Consider the following 16,818-nt stretch of genomic DNA (forward strand, 5'->3'; position numbering starts at 1 on the left):
TGGGTTGGGGTTGCAGGTCCATGGGAAAGGGCGATTGTCTTTCTGCAGCACCTTGTGGAGGTGTGCTGCTATCACTGCTCTGTGTGTGAGATGGTGCTCCATCACCTTCAGGGTCTGTACTCACCTTGCGAGGATTCCCACATCCTTGGAAGCATGATATTGAGTAGCAAGTAAAAAATGCCACGACAAACTGAATGTCATGAAAGAAAGGAAAACATTTTATATTTTTGTACTTCAATGACATTTACTTTCATATATTTTTAAACAAAAGGATCTATATTTTTATTTTACCCGGGTAAAGTAGAGTGGTCAGGGTAGAAACCCTGAGAACCTTAGTAGGCTACTGTATGAAGTCAGGCCCAAGATGGTGGTGCCTTGGACCAGGGTGGAAACAGCCAAGTTGGTAAGAACAGGGCTACTACTTCTAGAGATATTTTGAAGGTTCTTTTTCTCTCTATCCATTCTTCCTTCCTTTTCCTTCTTTCTCTCTCTCCTACATGATAATTCAGATGATTCCTAATTAAAAATGGAAGATTTCAAAAGAAAATCCTGGGGTAAGTTGGTTAGAGCAGGCACGACCAATTTAGGTATGAAATAACTCCCTGAAGTACTTTTGCACTAAATTATGGTAGAAGTACACTTGCTAGGGCCTTTTTAATTCAGCAAAGTCACTGACTTCATACTTGGTCATGGTTGGTAGTAGCATTTTTTTTCTAATGAATGCTGAGTCCATATAAAATACTGTAAATAGGTGGAACACATGCAAATGACTCTCCCAAGTACATTACAAAGCTCTCCTGAACCAAATGTTACGTGTCCAATTTTTAAAAAAATATTAGCTCCATTATAAAGTGGACCTAAAGCACTTCTGGATTTTAGAACAGCTTGTCACTTGACAGGAAAGGTACCAGATTGCTACCATCTGATGTCCACTGCTGTCATTTTAAGCCTCATGAAGTCTTTTAAACAGCCAGAATGAAATACGCTGGGTTTCTTTCTTTGTTTCTTTTTTTTTTTTTTTATTCCTAATAAGTCACAATCCATCCCAAACCTGTTTCGGCCATCAGCAGCTCTGGTGCTCCTCACCTGGATGCCTCCCGAGGGGTTCTTTTTCTTGGACAGCAAGTCAGTTATCACCCTGAAGAGATAAACCATTGTTGAAGACAAGGGAACGTGCTGAAGAGGTGGTAAAACGAAGCAGGGGTTAAGCAGAGTCTGCCCCCAAGTAAAGTCATTGTGTACCTGCATTTTGGCTGGATCAAGAATTACAACCGTGGTAATTAGCAGTGCATTTTTGTATTATGGCATGCCAGGCCTGTGACTTTCTTCTTTCTTTCTTTTCTTTTTCTTCCCCCCCCCTCCCTGAGACTTGTCCTAAGGAGAAAGCCAGGGGAAAAATGAAGTGAGAATTAGATTAAAGCTGCCTTGCACTGCCGAATGCTGAGCCTACATGAGCTGCAGGATCAAGGGCCAGCACTGGAAAAGCTTTACTACAGTTGCTAAAAGTAAGCACAGCATCAGAATTTTGTCCTTCTTCAATGCTATCTGCTTTTAGTGAGGGTCACTGGTGTGTGTGTGTGTGTGGGGGGATGCTTTTTGAAAAATCAAGGATAAAGAATAAATAACCGTAAGCCTTCCTGGCTCAAACAAATTATTTTCCGGTGAGTAGATAGAGTGCTAAGTGGGAGGCAGGGAGCTTGAACCTGAGCATCTTGATTGGTAATCAGTGCCTGCCTTTCTCTGTGTTCAGAAAGCTAGTAAGAAACATACGATCAAGTTCAAGTAACTCTCCTTGAGCACACAAACTGGCACAAAGAGAAGACATTCAAGCATCCAGAGCAAAAAAAGAACCATTTTGCTATCCAGGATTTTGTGTGTGTTCTTGGTGTGGTACTTTAACAGATGTCCAGGTGTTTGTGTTTTGGGTGGGGGAAGGAGTGGGGAGCACTTAAAAAATGGGTCTTGAATGACATCATTACTTTATATATGGAAGAAATATTTTGTTCAATTTAGTTATTAAGTAGTGAGTTTCTTTCCCTTCTTTGTGATGTCTTTTCTTCATCACACATTATTGAAAGTTGGCAAATTCTAGACAGTCACCCTCAAATAAGATTTTTTTTTCCTTTTTTCTGGAACTTCTTTAAGGACACTTGTCAGGCAAATGTTGGAGCTACTTTATCGAAGCGCTGCATGTTCTGTGGGTGGCTTCATATACTCGAAGCATCTATTATCCTTGAACATATGAAATTTGAGGACAGAAGGGAACAGACTGAGAGCTGAATTTGCATTTGCTGAATGGCAACTGATGTAAACAAAATGTCCACTCTTTGGACTGTTGGCAGCCACAGTTAACCTCCAGAGGAAGTACTTATAACTATTTCTCTTTTTCTAGTGGGAGTGCTGAAAACTTACAACCTCTTTGGGAATTTCACTTTTCTCCATGAAGCTGCAAAGGGAGCCATTTGATGTACTTTTAATTATAAGCTGTTTTGAATGTTGAAAGTTCTTTTCCAGCACATATGATTAGAAGCTTATGAAAAATATGTTGAGATTTAAACAATCTCGCTGGAATTTTACTTACCTGAAAAAAATGCATAAAAATGGAGCTATAGTGTAGTAATAACAATGTCACTAACAGTGTGAGTGACATCACTCCCTGAGAGCTCACTAGGTACTGGGCACTGTTCTATGTAATAAGTTCATCGTACAAATACTATGTATATTTATAGATGTCTTAAAGTTTAAAAATTCTCTCCATGGTTTCATGAGGAAAGTAATATTATCATCTCTGTTCTGAAGTGCAGGAAGGTTAAGATATTTGTCAAAGGGCATAAAGCTATATATGCCAGCACAAACATGGATTCTAAGTATTTAAACAGTAGACAAAATATAGTGGTATCTTTCATTCCAAATGATTAATTTCCTTACTTTATAAAATTTAAAAATTCTAGAAAAACATAAAACAGTAAATGTTGCACTTGTAAATAGTAATGACTCTTCAGTTTCTCTACAAGTCTATGGAGAATGTTATAATTAATCAAGTTTGGATTTTGAACCTATATTAACTTTCAAAGAGAACATTAACGAATGAGAACATTAATAACTCATAAATGGTGACATTATGGCATTTGAGCAGATAAGTAAAAATTAAGGCAGTGTCCATAAATAATGGCACACAAATATCATGAAATATTATGCAGTCATTAAACATGAATTTGGGAGAATTATCTAGTATATTAATGGTGAAGAAAATTTGTTGAATCATTTTTAAATTTGATCTCCTCTTGGAAATCAAATTTTACCAAATCCTCCCACATATGTATAGGTGTGTTGTTTGGTTGATTATTCTGTTCAAGTGATGTACACATGTACAAATGTGTTGGTATTTATGTTGGCATAGAAAAATGCATGGAAAGATGTACTGTTTAATTGGTTACTTTGGAATAGGAAGAGGGCATAAGGTTGTGGGTATGTATGTGAGCATGTGGACAGGCAAAATTAGAGAAGAAAAATAAAAAGGAAAACAACATGTGCTTATAGGTACATGCATTGATGATGATAATAATTATAGGAACACTAGCATAGGTATCAGAAAACATGGATCCTGATGCCAGTTTTGACAGTGGCTTATCATAGTACCATAGATATATTGCTCTTTCTATGGCCCTACATCTACATTTTTGTCTGTATCTGTGTCTTTCTATCATCTATCTATCCCTAACTCATGAGACTGGAAATTGGGCAAAATTCAAGAGAGATTATACAATTATATTTGTTATATAGAAGAACAGTGTGAACTTGCTGGATCTGGTCCTTTTTCCTAATATCATGGAATTTGGGAGCAGGAAGGGACCTTAAAAGATCATCTCAACCAATTCCTTCTTTGTACAGATAAAGAACAAGAAACTTGTGTTAAGCGATCTGGCCAGGTGAAACATATTCTTTTACTTAACTTCCATTGTGTAAGAACAAATATGGTTTGTTGACAAATAAATATTTAAATAACATAATAGTTTTGAGACCAAATATACATTAAAATATAGATTGAAATCTATGTTGATGGTATCAAAAAGACAATACATGTTTTTATTAGCTAGTATTTCCAAGTCTTCCCCTTTACACTTTATAAAATGGATCTATTCAAACATAATTTCATGGTTTTGTTCATATGACTAAATAAAGGAGAAAGTGTTAGGATATTTTCAAGCACTACGCAGAAAAAATATGTGCAGATAGGAGGTCTTAACCTCCAGTAAATGAAAGTCAACCTGAGATAATTTTTCCAATATTTTCTCTGTTTTGGAAATATCGAAAAAATATTGGTAGGATGATTTTAACATATGGATTCGGTGGAAATCCTCTTAATACAAATTTGAAATATTATCTTTCTTTCTTTTGTTTGTTTCTCATTAATTCCCATTTCAATATCAGTGTTTCTTATGTTGCCTGTACTTCTGGTCGTCCACTGTGGATATACGTTAAAATATAGGAGACAAAGAATAAGTGTAATTTAAAACTGCATGATGTTCAAAACCAACACAGTGGTGGTGGCGATGTGTAGCTGAGCGGTCATCTAAGTGACTAGATCATGAGCACGCTCATCTGGTCTCCAGGGTCTGCACATACACAGCTCAAGGTACTTTCCAATAGGAAGGCAAGAAATATTTGAATGGCCATTTAATTTAGTAAGTTAAAAAATAGAAACAAAACAGAAGCCTTAACCACCCACCATGGTGTGAACCCTGTGAAAACATGTCTGTGGATGGGTGAATCGTGTCTGTGCAACTAAGCTCTGCTTCTCTAGGTGAGTGTGTGTGTGTTTAACACAGTTGAGATCATATTCTGCTTTATCTCAATTGTATCATTTTTCAATCATAAATATTCTTTAATAGCATATTTTGTTCTATAAAATATTTCAGTGTTATCAGTGTGTCTGGTTTATACTCTTCTTAGGAATGGATTGGTCCCCAGGAGTAGAAACAGACTCCGAAAGAGGGGTTTTGGGTAAGGATAAAGAGAAATCTCATGGAGCAACACCCAGGATGTATAGCTGCATCCATCATCGTTTTTGCTCCTGTAATTTCTCTGATTGTAACTGGTTTCAGTTTCTGATTGAAGGTCTCCCTCACCCTCCTCTGGGTATAGATTAAGACCTTCAAAGGCCCCTAATACCTCTTCCTTCTCCACCGTCTTGCCTCTCGCGTGGTTCATGCTGCTGTGAACCCCAACCCAGCTCAGCCCTGTGCTGGCTCTACAGCTGCGCACCTTCCTAGTAACTTCCTGCGCATGCGTGCCTGCTTATGAGCTCCTGATCTCATACTCTGGCGAATGAGTCTGTTTAAAGTTAAGGAGCTATAAACTGGATGTTTTTTAGTCATTCCCATTCTAATATGCTCTGTGGACCCTCCATTTATCTTGGCATCTCAAGAATAAATAACAGCTGTAATCCCAGTGGCTTGGAAGGCTGAGGCAGGAGGATTTCGACTTCAAAGCCAGCCTCAGCAATGGTGAGGCACTAAGCAACTCAGTGAGACCCTGTCTCTAATAAAATAAAAAATCAGGCTGGGGATGTGGCTCAGTGGTCCAGGGCCCCTGAGTTCAATCCCTGGCCTCTCTGCCCCCTGCAAAAAAATAATAGATAACAGATATTTTTTGAGAATGAGTCATGGGCAGGGCAAGCAAAGCCCCTATTCCATACCCACAGACTTTGAACACTCTCCAGCATGTTGTATTTATCTGACCCTCTCTGTTTCAGTAGTTTCCTTTTGCCCCATTAGACTGCTGTGTTCTCGAGAGAGGTGATGTTTTTGTCTACAGTAAAGGGGAAGGGATCTCTGCAGTTTTTAATCTATATCTACTTATTTATGTATCTATCACTTCAGTGAATTGAGTAAAAACCGGACATTTAAAATTCTGAGTTCATTTTTATATTCTTTTTATTGATACATCCAAGAAAAAAGCTTTAGAGCACTTCCTGCCTAATATAATTTCTCCACTGATAAGGATAATATATTTTATAAACTATACCATTTCTTATTATTGGTATCTATTCACTGCTCATTAAAATTAAATTGGGTCTTGAAAACTAAAATTAAGCTGCCCCCATAAGTATATCAAACAAGGAAGCAAAAAAAAAAAAAAGAAAGAAAGAAAGAAAAAGAAAAAGTATTTTGCAAACTTTAGTAATAAATATTTGATACCTAAAGAGCAGAGGCAATTGGAAGAAGGGAGTCTTCGGAAAGAATAATAAGAATAGATACACGGCTGGGGAGAGGAGAAAACTGTAGTAGAGAAAATAAAAGCAGCTGAGAAGAGTTGTGATAACAGTTTTGAGGGAGTAGAAGCTTTCAAGGGGGGAAGACCAAGGAATCAGTAGAAAGATCAAGGAGAGACAGGAATGGGAAAAACTCACTGTGAAAAGAGAGTGAAGAGGGCTCACATTTTAATGATTTATGCTGAAAATTGGTAGTACATTTCAAAAAATCATAAGGAAATCTGATAGTACATTTCAAGAACAATCGCATAATCATATCCTTTATTCCATATTCCCAGTTCCTAGAAATTTAAGGATGAACTCTACACCAGGGAAATATTAAGTTCATAAAGACATCCTTCCTATTTTTTTAAATGGACAGAAAATGAAAAACCTGTGTAAGCATTATGGTTTGGATATGAGGTATCCCCTAAAAGCTCATGTGTAAGACCACACAGGAATGTTCAACAGTGAAATGATCTGATTATGAGCACTGAACTGAATCAGTGGATTAATCCACATTTGAAAGGTCTACTGTACTGGATGGAGCTACCGTCAGTGTGTGGCTGGAGGAAGTAGATAACTGGGGCATGCTCTTGGTGTTTATATTTGTCTCTGGTGCCTTGATCTCTCACTCTGCTTCCTGGCTGCCACCAGCCTAGTGGCTGTCATCTGCCATGATATTCTGCCTCACCTCAGGCCCATAACAATGAAGTTGGCTATCCATGGTCTGATCCTCTGAAACTGTTAGCCCCAAATAAACTTTTCCTTCTCTAAGTTGTTGTTATCCCAGAGACGCAAAGTCGACTGACACAGTAAGTCTAATTATGTGAAAGTAGTTTAATTATAGTACATCAACACATCAGAAAAATGGACATCCTTGCATATAAAAAATATAATGATAAGGCAACAAATTTTCACACTATAATATAAAAATTACCATTAATTACAACTATATGAATGCATGTGGTAAGATTTGGAAGTGAATAGAGAAAAATGAGACCAGTAGAATCCTAATATGGTGAGATTCTGGGTGATTTCCATTGTGGAATATGCTATTAAATTTGAAAATTATGGGAAATTGTTAAAATTCGAGGCTGTAATTTGATATATTATAGGGAAGAAAGCAAAGCTTAAAGGAGCAAGTTGCAAGTGGATGAAGAATAAGTGGAGATTTCGGGAAGATGTCAGTTGTGGAAACATGGCTCTGAAGGGAAAGTAGTGGCATTTGAACAGGAGTACATCGTTTAAATATAAGAGGCAGATTTACAATAAAGGGCTAATCCAGAGGGGGAACGGCATGCTTAGAAGATGAGGGGAAAAGATCAGTGTAGCCAAAATATTAAGGATGACCCAGAGAAAGATGATAATGGGTATTTGAAGGAAACAAGAGTAGTCAAGTCCAAAGGTGGTTAATTCATCGGGTCATCCACTACCTTTATTGAGTATGCTAAGTGCTGAAAATATTGCAGTGAACAACGCAGATATGATATGGATGTACTTCTCCCTTCATTATAGTGTGGGAGACAGGGGAGACAATGAGCAAGAGTCACAAATTGGATTAAGGGACATGAAGGAGATGTGGGTATTGAGAGAGAGAGAGAGAGAGAGATCTGTGAAAGTAGTGCTCAAGGGAGACCTCTCTGTGTCAGGATAGTAAGCTGAGACTAGAAGGGTAAGTAGAGTTTAACCAAGTCAGTACAAGAGGAAGGGGTGAAAAGAGTATCTCAGGAAGAAGGGGAAGCAATGACAAGGCTCTGGGGAGAGAGAGTTTGAGGTATCATGGAACTGAAAAAATGGCAGAGTGGTTGGGATATCACAAACGAGTTGGGAAAGAGACATGAGATGAGGGCTTCTGATGTGGGACCTAAAAGTTGGACTTTATTCTAACAGTAATGATAGGACATTGATAGGTTTCAAACAGAGTATGATTATATGATAAGGTTTGTGATTCTGACCTCTTACTCCCTCCCATAGGTAGCCATAAGAATTGACTGCCTGGGGTTAGAACAAAACCCAGGAGACCTATTTTCAAGCGAGTGATGTGGCCCAGGTGAAAGTTGACTAAGACGTGGACCAGGATGGGATCACCGGGAATGATCCAGAGCATTGCTTCTCTTTAGTCAGGTTTTGAAACCAGAGTAGCTGGCTCTGAGAGGTCAGTTGCTAGGCTACATCAAGGTTTCTTCTCTCTTTAGGATCTTTGCCCTATGAAAACAACTTTGCTTTATTCACTTCAAATTTCTTCATTTTCTTGCTATTTGAAATTTGGAGAAAACCAATCTATAGCCAACTCATCACAGTATACAGGTGATTCTTTAGATTTTTCTCTGGAATATCCATCACCTAAATATTTAATTGCTTGGGTTTTGTCCTCTTTTGAACCTTCTTGTTGAGTGGGAAGAAAACTCCAAAGCCTTAATCCAAACATAAGCATAGTTACTATTGAGATTTTTAATGTACATGTTAAGTTCTGGAGTTGAGCTGTCCAATATGGTAGCCATTAGCTACATGTAACTGTTTAAATATAAATAAATTAAAATTGAATAAATTAAGAAATTAGTTCCTCTGATGTACTAGACATGTTTCAGGTGCTCAATGTCCACATATAGCTAGTAGGTATGTAGTAGACTATGCAGATATAGAGCATTTCTAGTATCCCAGAAAGTCCATAGGGATATCACATATATAGAGACTCTTCTGTTTCTTTGCACATACGAGTTTGTTGGTATCTGATTACAATGAAGAGCTGAGATTCTTGAAGAATTTTTTTTTTTGAAAATTCTTGGTACATTTATAATGGTTGTATATTTTTATGACAATGGCCTATTGTTTTGTTAAATGATAGTTAAGTTATGAGTTTAATAATACCTTTGAAAGCAATCTCATGTATTTTATGTCATTTACATCAACAACCCTATATATAAAAAGGGTATTATTATCCCTAGTCCACAGATGAGTAAATAATGTTCAGAATGGCTAAGTGATTTTGTAGTAAGCTCTGGAACTAACAATAATAATTAAAACAACAATTAACATTTATTTCCAGATACTGCCTTCAGTATTTTACATATATAAACTCATTTAATCTCCAAAACACCTCTAAAGTATAACTGTAAGAGATAAGAAAAAAATTACTACTAGTTTTTTTTTCAGATAAGAAAACCAAAACACAGAAAATCTCTCATAAAGGAATTTTTACTTATAAACTCCAAATCTCGATTTTGGGGGAAAACTTGTTTAACTTCTCTGAGCCTCAGTTTCCTTCTTATACAAGCCATATAGCACAACCAATCTTATAGAGCATATATATTATCAGTTACATTTTGTTAAGTTTTGTTACACTCACACAAATTCCCCAAATCTCAACAATACAGACTGAGATTTTTTTGTTGTTGTTTTTTTGTCTACTGGTGGCAACAGCTCCATGTTTTCTCCTGGAGACTAACTTAAAGAATTCACTCTTCTTGGGGACACATTTCTGTGGCAGTAGGAAGAAGAGGAAATGATAGAAAAAGGCACTGCCTTCTGAAGTTCTGCTTAGAAGTGATGCATTACATTTTGTTCACAGAGAAAGTCATACAACCAACATTTTATCTATCTATCTATCTATCTATCTATCTATCTATCTATCTATCTATCTATCTATCTGGGATGAAACCCAGGACCTTGTACATTCTAGGCAAGCATTCTACCAACTGAGCTAGAGCCCCAGTTCACTATGGCCAACTTTGATGTCAGTGTGTCTTCCTAGAAAAGGAAGTTGCAAGGCAATGGACTGGGATGTATAGAACTTGCAGCAAAAAAGGGAGCTACGCTTGGGATCAAGATTGCAAACTGCAACAATATTGTCCACAATATGGACTAAATATGACACGGAAAGCCTTAACTAGGTACTTTACCCTCCCTTTAATGATTTCAGGTAAAGCTTAGAGCATTGACATAAAGTATTCTAAAAAAGTCCACATATAATTATTCTTTTATTCACAGTTTACATCATTAAACATGTATTTAAAAATATCTTCAATGATACAGGAAGACTTAAAACAAATTTCAATTGTTTTGTAGTTGTTTTCACTGATTTAGTGTTATATAGTTAAGAGGTTTAGCTTGTGGAGTGTTATATTCTAAACTGATGGTGGCCAAGAGTTAAACAGGTCAGATATACAGGCAAAGGGGGGAAATTATCCAGTAATGTTGGAAAAAAACTAAGAATCCTTTTTTTCTCTTACCAAAATAAATATATAAAGTAAATAAAGAAAACTTTAGGATTAGATATAATTTCTAAGCATTTGACTTACATTTATAAAATGGGTATGAAATTATGAAATAAGTAATAAAACTGAGTAGCAAGAAAACTATCTGGATGAATTTCCTATCCTATACTTCATTTTAAAATTGTTAGCTCTGTGGCTTTAAATTAGGTTTTGTTGCTAGGGCTTCAAAGAATGGTTTCATATATAAAGAGGTTATTTTGCATACTGTATAATAATGTGGTTCATGACAATATAAATGTCATGTGTTACTCAATGTCAATAACCAATTTGTAATTTTGGGGAAAACACACCAATCAAATTTAATATATAAATAAGTCTTTAGGCCTAAAATATATGCTTTGTATGAGAAACTCTTTTTCATCATTGTTAGGAAAGCGTGCAATAGAAAAACTAGAACTATTTGAAAAAATGAACACATGTATTGATCCATCATAAACAATTTGGGTTTTGTTAGATATATTTAAATATTTATGTTTGTAATCTTGAGTATATTGATTCTAGAAGAGAGACTAGGTCAGTCGAGGCAGTAACCTGCCATCTGCAGACAAGTACTTCTTTATACTTTGTTTTGTCTGATTACAGAAAGGTTTTAATTTTATAAATGGAGTATTACTCTGCATTAAAAAATGACAAAATCATGGAATTTGCAGGGAAATGAATGGCATTAGAGCAGATTATGCTAAGTGAAGCCAGCCAATCCCTAAAAAACAAATGCCAAATGTCTTCTTTGATATAAGGANAGGGGAGGGGAGGGGGGATAGTAGAGGATAGGAAAGGCAGCAGAACACAACAGACACTAGTATGGCAATATGTAAATCAATGGATGTGTAACTGATGTGATTCTGCAATCTGTATATGGGGTAAAAATGGGAGTTCATAACCCACTTGAATCAAAGTGTGAAATATGATATATCAAGAAATTTGTAATGTTTTGAACAACCAACAATAAAAAAATTAAAAAAAAATAACTTCTTAAATGCTTCGGTTTTTATCCTCATACTTCAGTAATTCATCAATATAAAATATTATGGAAATAATAACTGGGATAATTCTGTTATTACCATAGAGTGTTAATCTAGGTCCAGGGCTCAATACAGTGTCTCGCACATTCTTTAAGTTCAATTAACATTAGCAATATTTTAGTGTTAGCAAATCAGTTTAGGTTTGTTACAAACTCATTGTCTTATTTTGTGTTAGTCATTTATCTTTTAAACTCTCATTTTTTTTGGTTTGGAAAATACGAGGAAGGTTGAAGTAGATGATCTCTGTGACTCCTTCAGTTGTTAGATAGAATCCAGTTTATAGGGGGCCAAATGTGAAGAACCTCGGGGTCCAGCAGCTTGGTTTAAAGGGTACAGAACTCCTCTTCTTCATATGGATATTACTCAAGTATATAATTTTCTTTCCTAGAAATACCACTGGACTTCATTAAGTTTTGTAAAGATCTTTAAGATGAAAAGTGGGGTTCAAATGGTGACTTTTGTCAATAAATGAGGTGAGCAGGTTTAATGGTGCTGTGAGACAGAACCAGAAAAAAATCATCACCAAAGACAGACATGGATATTTTTTTTAAAGAGAGAGAGAGAGAGAGAGAGAGAGAGAGAGAGAATTTTTTTAATATTGATTTTTTAGTATTTGGGCGGACATCTTTGTTTGAATGTGGTGCTGAGGATTGAACCCAGGCCGCACACATGCCAGGCGAGCGCGCTACCGCTTGAGCCACATCCCCAGCCCCAAACATGGATATTTTTTAAAGGAAAATCTTGCATAAAATCTCTCATTTGTAGTGAATGCTTGAGCACTTTAATAAGTGTTTTTATAGTGAAAAAATGTTACATATGACAATTAAAAATGTCTGAAATGGATGTTAAGCACACTATTAATGGAATATGGGAAACATCATTTTTTAAAGATTTTTAAAATATAAATTATTTTCTCTTTATGATGGGCATATTGATGATTATGGCTACAACCTTTTGGCTAACCAAGGATGGAGAAGTCTCTATAGTTCCATTTCAATGGACAAATTGGTACTAATTCGTAGTGTCTCTAAATCTCTGGAGTAAGAAAGTATGTAAACATATAATGCTATCATGCTATATGAAATAAAATAGGCTAAGATGTTTAAGCACATAATTTTGTATCTACTATTAGTTCTACAAGTGTATGTGATGTATGTATTTTTACTTTTGCATCTTATTAATACTGTATTATCAATTATTAGAAATACCTTGCTAAAACAAACTTCTAATATAGTATAAAACATTAAATATATTATTTGTAAGTCCCGAATGTTTTCTTTAGGAAGGATAGAGAGGCAAAGGAAAAGAGGGCCTCTTGGGACACATTATCACTTACCAAATACTCCAAGTTATGTATCTCTAATGTAATCTCTTATGTGTAGAAGGATAGATAATATACATAATAAGTATTTTCAATAAGTTTGTTGTCGTCTACCCCAAGATGAATGCCTGATACTCATTTTAATGTGTCATGGTTTAGACATATGTACATAAAATATAAACTAGAATATAGTATAATTTAAATTATTATATCTAAAATCAGTAGATATTTGGTGATGTGTATAACCATGCATTTTGGTAATTAAATAAAAAGTAATTAATCTCACTTTTTAGTGGGTATAAACAAATAATTTCTACTATTCTAATCACTTTGCATATTTCTATGCAAAAAAATACATATCAGTCAATCCAAGTATTTCTTAATCTTAAAAGTTCAGAAAAAACTGGCAAAGGAATTATCATCTTACAATAAAAACATGCACAAAATGAGGATATGATTTGTGTAAATATTTCATCATTTTCTATGACTAACCATAATTTCTCATAGCACTTTTTCCCTTCACAGTAATCCAGTGTTTATGTATTTAACAAAGTAAAGCTGAGAGATTTTGTGTCTCATAAACTTCTTAGGAGAATCTCTTGGCATCGTAATTTGCCTGTTGAGTTTTAGTTCTAATTGATTCATTTATATAAAAACAAGAATGTTATAACTTGCTGATGTTTTCCTTTCTTATTGCTGTACTTTCTTAAAAATTGGAATAAAATATTTAAGGATATTTGTTGTAAACCTGTCTCTATAGACATTTCCCCAAGGCTATATACAGTTTTGAATCATGGTGATGATTTTGAGGAAAAAACTTGCTAATATAAAGTGAAATTATAAGATCAGTTAATGGGCCCTTGTGTGATGGCAGCATGGCCTTCTCAAGGCCTTCAGTAGGTCTGTGGAAAAAGCCAACCTACACAAGGTGAAGTGTGTATTAGTATCCATTATCAATACACAATGCATTTCAAGATTTTCTCCATATAAAATGAGAGTTGGCATTAAAAAATAGTCATTTCTAAAACTTTTAAGGTGATTTTTCTGATTTTGCAGATTCATTTTGATAGGCTATTTATAACCCGAGTATAGTTATATAACTCTTTAGCGCTGAGACAGGTGACAGAACAAAGAAATATGGTGAGCGAATCCTCTCACCTGTGATACCAAGGCAAAAAGTGAAAATTTTATGAAGCACCAATTCATGACAGATGAAGCCTTAATTGTGGTATAGATCTCTTGGAGATCCTTTACAAAAATACAGATCTCTCTTCCTTTGCTTTCCACTGCTATGCAGTAATCCATTGCTTTAGACATCTCTCTCTGCCCGGCCCATTGTCTTCTTTTACCTTATCACCAAAACTCAGGCATGATGAAGGAAGAGATGGTTCTATGGGAAAAGAAAGAAAAAAAAAAATTAAGAGAACGACAACAGGACTTTAAATATTAAAGAACTTTAAATGTATTTATCTGTCTAAATCTATCCATCTCCATCCATCCATCCATCCATCCATCCATCCATCCATCCATCCATCCTTCTGTCTAATCTCGATATTTAATCCATCTACCTCATCTTTTAATTCTGCTTCAATTGGAATGTTTCTGCCTCCTGTTGATAGATAGTGTTACAGGGCTTGTTGTAGCTACCACTTTCCACATCCTCGTACACAGAAAAAGAGGAGACAGACATATCATAACCAAGCTCAGTGGCATTGAATATTGTTGTTACTGTGATTTGATCCTGAATTGGCTCACCCACCAACCATCTCTCCACAACTGTGTGTTATTTTTTGAAGGTTTCTCAGAAGTGACACTTTAAATATAAACAGAATTGTAGTAATTTTAAATAAATTATTTAGACATTTCCATTCCAGCCATTTTTAACCCTAAATTATTATTTTGCTAACTTCTCTTTAAATATTGACTGATTTGACATCAGTGTGTCCTTAACTATTCATTAAGGACAAAATTTTTTTCAGATATAGAACAGTTATTTACGTTTTGTAGTTGATATTTTCTTAAGAAAGAGCCAAAATCAATATTCAAAACCTTCATGACACTAGTTTCATTAAAGTACTAGGTATATGGGAATAAAACCAGGTAATATTATTAGAAAAGGATCAAATTGTGACCATATTATATAAATACTTTTTAATCAATTAAAAAAAAACACTTAAAGGAAATGTGTACATAGCTGGGTTAAAAAACTAGTGATACAATAACTAAACTGGAGAAAAAATTATCACAATCACAAAAATGTTTGATATGATAGAAATCTAACTTTATATCATGAATAGCATCCCTCTAAAAGATTTTCTAAGTAAAAATTTCTTCAGTCAATGAAAATAATCATTTTTTCTTTTGGTTTCCTTCAAAATAAATATGAGTGTTCATCTGATGCTTGGTGTATTGATTAAAAGGCAAATAATGCCACCATTTTTTCTTATGCAAAACATATTTTTCTCCATTTTTTTGTTCTGATTGGACAAATACAAGGCATACATATTTTTAAGAATAAAATTATAAAGTGTTCTTTAGAAAAACTTATCATATGGTTGATCACAATTGTTGCAGATGCCTCAGTTTCTCACCACTTTTGTCACCAATTCAGAGACACACAGGGACCTTAAACACCACACAGCATGGTTCAGAACAAAATCCAACAGTTCTGATGGCACAGAACCAGCAAGTGCTTTCCTCTGTTATTAAAGGATGTGTTATCACTGTTTGAAGTTGGTTTTTAGCTAGAAACAGGTAGAAAGTAATAGACTTCATAATATGAGTTACTATGTTCAATTTGATAAAGAAGTTAATGCAAACAGGGCTGTTTGAAATCGTTTTCCTGAAAAAATGTAAATTTTCATTTAAAATGTAATGTTTATTTAAAAACTGTTTAAAAATTTACTTAAGTATTTTTCTACCTTTTAAGGAAAACTATTTCAATTCAAAATTATATTTTTAATAGTCAATCTTTTTAAAAAATCATCGATTTTAAATTTCTCGTTTAAATGGCACTAGTTAATACTGAGGCTATTTTTAAAAATTCACATTACTAAACCAAATTTTTGTATCTTCAGGGGTCCTCATTTAAAAAATTTCTTTGCCAATATACCAAAGAATAAATTTTGTTACCGAGTTATTCGGTGTTTTTGAAATGATAGCCATAATCCCCAGCTTTGGCAGTCTTGGATAGGATAACTTGTAGGTCCTGGAAATTTTTCTCAGGTACATGTACCACTTCACAGTATTCCTAGGAATAAAACTCTTGAAAGACCCAGGAACTTTCAGTGTCAGTTGTGAGCATTCTAGCAGGCTATATTGTATAAAACAGTCCTTGCAAATTTATACTAAAACAGAAAATTAAAAAAGCAAACCAAAATAGTTTGTGTCTGACTAATTTGTGGCTTATTATTATTATTTTTAAAAAAGAGCCCTTAAACTATTTATTTTTATCTCAGTGAAACGCAATCTAACCAGGCCAGTTACTTATCTCTTTAAAAAGCAAATCCTTATGTGACCATTAACGTATCACATTGAAAAAATTATGTTTGTTATCCTAATTTAAGCACTTCCCAAATATTCAGGATATAACCGTGCTTTGCATGTGAATTCCTAGGTAATAGTATAAGAAGTAAATATATTTAGGGGTCATGACAGTCAATTTTTGTACCTAAAATGTAGATTTATTATTGTGAAGCTTAAATAAAATGTCCAAGGTTTACATTTTTACTATTTTACATGATTTGTGGAGTTTATGATTTTCTTTTGTATTTAAATATATCATACTTATTGTGAATTTAGTGCCACACACTGTTACTTGTATGGAATGCCTGGCTTGTGATGGAATGTCAGGATGAAATGACGTTGAAATAAAGGAAACTATTCCAAAAGAGTGGTAAGAAAGATTTAGAATGTTATGAATTGCTTTCTGTCTTTGAAGTGTAC

General features: G+C 34.8%; 2 long non-coding RNA genes across 6 annotated transcripts in view; one reads left to right on the forward strand and one right to left on the reverse strand.

The window, feature by feature from the left end:
- The window catches only part of LOC107141396, a 102,483-nt gene that overhangs the window by 44,329 nt on the left and 41,336 nt on the right, over window positions 1-16,818 (forward strand). For 2 of the 5 annotated variants that reach the window (XR_001503437.2, XR_007351412.1), the window contains exons 3-4: window positions 1,368-1,505; window positions 16,675-16,768. The exons of 1 other annotated variant lie outside the window; for it this stretch is intronic. This is a non-coding gene — a long non-coding RNA (uncharacterized LOC107141396). The remainder of the gene's footprint in view (window positions 1-1,367; window positions 1,506-16,674; window positions 16,769-16,818) is intronic. 2 more of the 5 variants (XR_001503435.2, XR_001503438.2) reach the window with 1 other exon arrangement.
- The window catches only part of LOC125619810, a 261,670-nt gene continuing 246,100 nt past the window's right edge, over window positions 1,249-16,818 (reverse strand). The window contains exons 4-5 of the long non-coding RNA XR_007351414.1: window positions 14,032-14,263; window positions 1,249-1,374 (exon numbers count right to left, since the gene is read on the reverse strand). This is a non-coding gene — a long non-coding RNA (uncharacterized LOC125619810). The remainder of the gene's footprint in view (window positions 1,375-14,031; window positions 14,264-16,818) is intronic.

The sequence above is a fragment of the Marmota marmota genome, unplaced genomic scaffold (genome assembly GCF_001458135.2).
Source record: "Marmota marmota marmota unplaced genomic scaffold, marMar, whole genome shotgun sequence".
NCBI classification, from domain to species: Eukaryota; Metazoa; Chordata; class Mammalia; order Rodentia; family Sciuridae; genus Marmota; species Marmota marmota.